Below are 7,466 nucleotides of genomic sequence, written 5' to 3'. Positions count from 1 at the left end.
TAAATAAAAAACACAATAGATCGCAAAATATAGCACAATATCAAACAAAATATAATACAATGTTGAGTAATATAACAGAATATTAAGAAAAAAATCACAATGTCAATGAAAAAAAGACACAATCAATCACGCAAATAAACAAAGAACACAATAATAAATAGAATACACAATGATCTTTTTCCCTCAATATTGTGCCTTTTTATTATTATTTTTTTTTTAAAAGAGGAAGACGGTGGAAACATTTTTGTGTTTTTTTAACCCGTTTTTTTACTAAATTTTGAGTAATGACATTTTTATTATTTTTTAAGGGGTTTTTTTTGTGTGACTACAAATCCTTCTCATCATTCTCATTTTTATCCCCGTTTGTACTGCTTGTATTTTCAAGACTCGATAAAGAGTTTAATTGCCTTAAATCTCATCTTTCAAGTTCATAAACACAAATCTCGATTTATAAATCATGTATAAAGAATTTTAAAACCATCAATCAAACAACTTTATTATCTTCTGATTTCCACTCTAAATTTCGGTCCCAAATCTAAACCATATAAAAAGAAAACTCTCAAAGCGTTATCTTTTATACATGTAAAGATTGTATGTCAGCAAAAATACCAAATGGGCATTTGGTCTAGTGGTATGATTCTCGCTTAGGGTGCGAGAGGTCCCGAGTTCAATTCTCGGAATGCCCCCAATTTATTTTTAACCTTTTTAATCTCCTCATTATTTTAAAGATAAAATGATTTAATTATAATCTCTGTTTTCCATATAACTATTTTAAAATAGTGATAGTTTCATTTAGATTTTTGGTTATTGTAGGTAACCGTGATAAATAAGTAATAGTTGATTCTAATTATAAATAAGTTAAAACATATTTTTTGCGCTAGAGGACCGAGGTAACTGTGATAGATAGAGCGACTATTTGATATTTTGATACATCTTGAACTCAACTACTCAAGGTTCAACTATGCAATAACAGCTTTTTCATAGGCCTTTAACTTGTCATGGTTCAAGTGTTCAACTACGTAAAAACGCTTTCATACCATTTAACTCGTCATGGTTATGGATGCCCAAGCTGCTCGACACTCACTCAAAACATGCCCGTTTGATTTTGGCTTGGCTTGGTTTGGTTTGTAAACAAGCTGAGCACGAACAAAACCACGCTTAGTTCAGTTCGTGAACAGCCTTAGTCAGGGTTGAAGTGTGCGTTATGTAGTTTTCACGCTTCTACACTTGCAACTAATGTCAATTCTAACGATATTACTGAGTGATGGTTGAGCTGTGCATTATGTAGTTTTCATGCTTCTCTACATAAGGTGCAGTAGGGCACATGAGTTAGTTTATCATCTTGGTGTGAAGAGACACAATCTCATGTTTAAGAAGGCACACAAATTAGAGTAACATATCATGATCTATTGATCTTTGGTGCATAACAAATGTTTCTTGATGACTTTTGGAAGATTTGGAAGTATACAAAAATTGGTCTTTACATCAATATTCAAATGGCTCCAACCCTAGTATTCATGTTCTACACTCTTGTGCCAATGCTGAACTTTATAATTTGAATCCAAAATCATTAAAAGTAAACAAATAACATAGAAATCAGATTTTAATCTAACTAAACCATTAAAACATTCATGCTGGGTCATTTATTTTGAAATTTGTTATTATGGTTTTCGATTGTTGTATACGTTTTGTTTCTATTCAAATATAGTGTTTTATGAAATTTCGTATATAAAGATTTTTATCTATGTTTTGATATAAATTTTATACAGAATGGTGCTTTATCTTTTGATAAATGAATCGTTCAGGCTGCATTTTTGACTTAGGCTACACATGCACATTCGTTAATGTTTCGACCATTTACAAGAGCTCCTTTGATCCTTCATATTCTTTTCACGAAAAATATCATGATCAAGCTCCAATACATGTACAAGAGTTTTTCTATCCTAGGTTTCAAGAACGAATTGATATCGGAAACATAAATGAGCACACGATATTTAGGGTAAACCTCACGTATTATTATACTCAAGAAACTAGCACAAAACTTGAATACATTAATCCCTCTCACAATTTCATAACCCTAACATGGCTATGTATTTATAGGGAGACCCTAACTTAGTCAACAAGTAAAGCCCAAATATAAAAGCCCAATTGTAACCCCATAAACCCATTACATCATTAATACAAGTGGTTAAGGATTGAAACTAATAATTCGGTTCATTATGCATTTTCTGGCAAGTGAACTGGGAAAAACAAATATCACATTAGTACAAGTGGTTAAGGATTGAAACTAATAATTCGGTTCAAAATTATGTGTCCCTAGTCTTTATGCATACTTTACCCCAAATCTTTAAAGGGGGCACACTCGTTGGAACCCCTGTTCCTTTAACTTCGGGGTCGTCTATTGAATGAAATGAAACCAGTTTTGAATGAAATGAAACTCGTCTATTGAATGAAATCTTTAAAGGGGGGCACACTTGTTGGAACCTCTTAACTCGCATTAGTATTTCTCATTTGGGGTTTTTGAGTAAATCCCGATTAGCAAATATGTAGTTTGATAACGCTAAAATCACCATCATCCAGTATTACGTGCAATTGATGATACTAATTTCGTATAGCTGGGGAAAGTTTAAAGTATATGAACATTTATTTGTGGGGTCGAGGATGGTTGTCATCACGGCTATTTAAAGGACCGATAGCTTCTTTTATTCGTCGCCACTTGACTGCAACCCTTGCCTCTTTAAAGAAAATACATTCTTCCGTGGCTCTCCTTGAAGGCCTCACCATTTTCTTTTCGTTTGTAATTTGCTTTTTGATTATCTTATATATGTGTCAACACCATAATTCTATCATCTATACAAATTGGCCGGTTGTTGGTGGACTACCGGGACTCCTTATAAATCTCCATAGACTCCATGAATGCGCCACCGATGTTCTTGCATGCAGTGGTGCTACCTTCCTTTTTAAAGGACCTATATTAACCAAAATGGATATGCTTTTCACCTCAAGTCCGGCCGACATCCATTACATTTTGAGCAAAAATTTCCCTAATTACCCAAAAGGTGACAAATTCCGTGAGATCTTTGATATTCTTGGAGACGGAGTGTCAAATAGCGATGGAGACCTATGGGAGTTCCATCGTCGAACGTTCATGCTCCTATTAAACCACCCTAGCTTTCATAGCCTCTTAACTAAGACTATCTGGACCAAGGTTGAAAAAGGGTTACTACTGGTACTTGACAGCATTTCCCAACAAGGGGTGGAGACGGATTTGCAGGATATATTTCAAAGGTTTGGGTTTGATATTATATGTGAGTTACTTATTGATTACGACCCAGAAAGCTTGTCTCTCGATTTTCCTAACATTCCATGTGAAATGGCTTTATCTCATGCGGAAGAAGCCATCTTTTTTTGGCATATCATGCCGGAAAAGTTATGGAAATTGAAACATTACTTGGAATGGGAAACGAGAAAAGATTAAGTGATGCATGGAAAGTCATTGATCAGTTCGTATATAAACACTTAGCCAAGAAACAAAAGAATTTAAATATCATGAACTATGAACCCGAAGAAGAAGGTTTTAATTTTTTAACAGCTCTAATGAGAGCGCTAAAAGACCAAAGTGGCACGTCTAAGGACCCCAAAAGGTTTCTGAGAGACACCGTGTTGAATATTATAGTTGCGGGAAGAGATACCTCTAGCAACACTCTCTCTTGGTTATTTTATCTTCTTGCCAAAAACCCGGTGGCAAAAGATAAGATCCGAGAAGAGCTCAAGACGCAACTAGATAAGGAAACGGACGGGAAATGCAAAAATATTCGAGCATTAGATTTGGGCAAACTGGTTTATCTTCATGGTGGATTATGTGAAGCCTTAAGGCTTTACCCTCCGGTTCCGTTTGAGCACAAAACTCCAGTTGCACTGATATGCTTCCAAGTGGCCATAAAGTAGGTCCTAATGACACAATCATTCTAAGTTTTTATACCATGGGAAGGATGGAATCAATATGGGGAACAGATTGTTTGGAATTTAAACCCGAAAGGTGGCTTGAAGCAGGAGGTGGGATCAAACACCAACCGTCTTATAAGTTCCCCGCGTTTAATGCTGGGCCAAGAACTTGTTTGGGAAAGCAAATGAGTTTCACTCAGATGAAGATAGTGGCTGCTACAATCATATACCTTACCATGTGGAGCTAGTCGAAGGCCACCAAGTCTTACCAAGTGCTTCTATTGTGCTCGAAATGAAGCATGGTTTGAAAGTGAGAGTAACTAAAAGAAGTCAAGTTTGAGTTATAGATTTGATATCAATCTGTTGTGTTACTTGTGAACTTAATGTATGTTCTCAATAGAGTCCTTTAGGGCATGTGTATCACTGCTGCTTGTAATCACAAAATTAAGTAAATTGTTATATATACAAGGTTATGTTAGAATAAAAACCCACTTGAGTTGTGAAAACTCTAGAAACCTATTCTTAACCACATGTTTTTAATTAAAGATTAAATCTTGTGGTCCACAATAAAAATTAATAAAAAATGTTAAAGTTTATTTACATTTTCTCTCTCCTGAAAACATATATAAAAATTACTAAAAAAATGTAAAAAAATAGCAAAACATTTTTATTTATGTTTTCGATGTTTTGTATTAAATGTAACAACATATATTACATGTAACAAAAAAAAATGATGTTACATAGGGTTTTCACGGGTTTTCTCAACTCAAGAGAGTTTTCAAACTATACTTCTCATATATATATATATATATGGGATGGATCTTACGAGAAGTGATATTATAGCGAGAAGTGCGAGAAGTTGATTTCAACCATTGATGTTACTAATCAATGGTCATTAACGAAAGTGACATTTTTGCAATTACTAAGAATTATTTTAATTAAAAAGGGTAATGTGGTAACTTGTTTAACACAATTAAAATAAAAGAAGAGTATAACTCCCGATGTTCCTTGTTAAAAGTTTCAACCTTTAATTTTTATTGAATTGATAATTAATTGAATTCAATTCATTTGTGATTTATTTAATTTTCTTTTATTTCATCTATTATTATGATAGTCTTTTTTCTTGTTTTTTTAGTTTTTTTTTAGACTAGCTTGCATATTGCATACACGTACAGTGTAGGTGGTATTTTAATTGTGCATGTCTAATTTTTATCTGTATAGGTTCATTTATGTACTATGTACTATGTACTATGTAAATTCGTATATGTACTGTGTAGGTTCGTATATGTACTGTGTATATGGTATTTCAAATTGTGTATGTATAAATTTTTATTATCTATAGGTTCATTTATGTACTGTGTAGGTTTATATATGTACTGTGTATGTGTAATTTTTTTTATCGTATTTATGTACTGCGTACGTTCGTATATATACTTTGTCGGTGGTATTTCTAATTGTGTGTATGAATTTATATTCAGGTGTAGGTTCATTTATGTACTATATAGGTTCATTTAAGTACTATGTGTAATTATCAGCGCTATGAATTTTGGAACTATTATCTGGACAAATATATGAAATTCAAATTAGGAGAATAAAAAAAATAATATGGATTAATCGAAAACATTGAATTTGACTAAAAAATCAAGAATTCAACATTGGTTGATTTAACTATATATTAAAAAATATAAAAAAAATTATAACTTCTCCATAAATTATGACATACCAAATATGAAAAAACACATGATCTTATTTACTATAACACCCTTGCCATTAAATAAATGATAAAGTAAAAGAAAAAAATGTGATTGGTCGAATTCATTTCTCGCACTTCTCGCAATAAGAAACACTTCTGAAATGAACATAATCCTATATATATATATATATAGGGTAAGGATCCTAAGAGAACTATTGGAAAATTGAGAACTTTGAGAACCATTTTAGACCACTAAAAAAAACCTTTAAAAAAATATTTAAAAAATTATATAACAAAAAAAAAAACGAAAATTTTAGAAAAGTAAAAAAAAACAAAATTCTTATATTTCATTCCGGTTTCATTAAAAAAAACAATTTTTTTTAATTCGTATTATACCTATACACATATGTATACTTTCATATAATCTCTAGTTACGTAATGTACACATATGTACATTATCATTTACCTTAAATTATAAATATGCGTATAGGAAAAAACATGTGTGTGCATATTATACATATATGTATAATAAAAAAATGATTATTTTTTCTTTTTAATTCGTATTATACCTATACACATATGTATACTTTCATTTAATCTCTAGCTACGTAATGTACATTATAATTTACCTTAAATTATACATATGTGTATAGGAAAAAAAACATGTGTGTACATATATGTACATATTATACATATATGTATAATTTAGCTAAACCGATTTTTTTTTTGCGTTTTTTCTATAGAAACCGGGATGATAAATAAGAACTTTGGTTTTTTACTTTTTTTACTTTTGTGTTTTTTTTGTTTTATGATTTTTTTATTTTTTGGTTTTTTGTTGTTCAAAATAGTTCTCATAGTTCTCAATTCCCAAAAAGTTCTCACATGATCCTAATCCTATATATATACTAGTATATGTACCCGCGCGTTGCAGCGGGGCTCGTTAAATGCATTAGATGTACTCCCAACAAAAACCAAGCTGTAATCCGACCCGTTAATAAAATACAAATTGCATGTTGTAATCCAACTCATTATAAAATACAAAATCCAGATCTTTACAGTGTGAACGAAATGGGGAAAAAAATGACACCTAAAACATTTGAGACTTTGTAGAAAACGAAACCATAACAAAAATACATTCCAAATCTAAATTTACCCGAGAAAGAACTGAAGCTGAAATCAAATCCGAAAACTCACAGTACCTGCAGCCAACTGTTTGTTTGGTACACCCATATCAGTGACACCGGCATACGGAACCCAACCTTTCAAAAGACTCTACCCTTAAGAGTTCTATACAAATGTAGATATGACAACCAATATCCAAAGGCCTATTTAAGCACAAAAGCAAATTGTTGCAAATGAATTTAAACAAAACAATGAATATGGTAAAACCTATTTAATTTAAAAGCATGAGGTTATTATCCTTATGAGCCTATAAATTGACATTAGAACTATGTTAGCAGAACAAAAAAAGAAAAAAAAAATGGTATAATGTTGCAATGCATAACACTTTGTACTATAAATTTTGCATTTCCCTACATACGGATTCATGTACTTCTTTTCTTCCTTTTTCTTTACCCCTTTTAGACTATAAATTTTGTATTCCCCTACATACAGATTCATGTACTTCTTAACTTCCTTTTTTTTTACCCCTTTTAGTGATGTATTTACTTAAAGTAATTAGTCCATTGTTAAACCTCCCAATAGTTTAACATCTGAACTAAGTAACCAAAGACAAAACTATTCGATGAAACCAAAATTACAGACACAAAGCACAAATAAATTTGAATAACATGCAGACCATAATCAAAACAAACGAATAAATTTGAGT

General features: G+C 31.7%; 1 non-coding gene and 1 pseudogene across 1 annotated transcript; both read left to right on the top strand.

Moving 5' to 3' along the window:
* Window positions 1-614: 614 nt before the first annotated feature.
* TRNAP-AGG (transfer RNA proline (anticodon AGG)) lies at window positions 615-686 on the top strand. The gene has a single exon. It is a non-coding gene; the product is annotated as a tRNA-Pro (tRNA).
* A 2,297-nt stretch (window positions 687-2,983) lies between these two features.
* On the top strand, window positions 2,984-4,317 carry LOC143603114 (alkane hydroxylase MAH1 pseudogene; annotated as a pseudogene).
* The last annotated feature ends 3,149 nt before the right edge of the window (window positions 4,318-7,466 follow it).

This window comes from Bidens hawaiensis, unplaced genomic scaffold (assembly GCF_021521415.1).
Source record: "Bidens hawaiensis isolate Kalapana, Puna unplaced genomic scaffold, B.hawaiensis_p1.1 tig00060837_1, whole genome shotgun sequence".
NCBI lineage: Eukaryota > Viridiplantae > Streptophyta > Magnoliopsida > Asterales > Asteraceae > Bidens > Bidens hawaiensis.
This window is presented reverse-complemented; position numbering and strand designations above follow the sequence as displayed.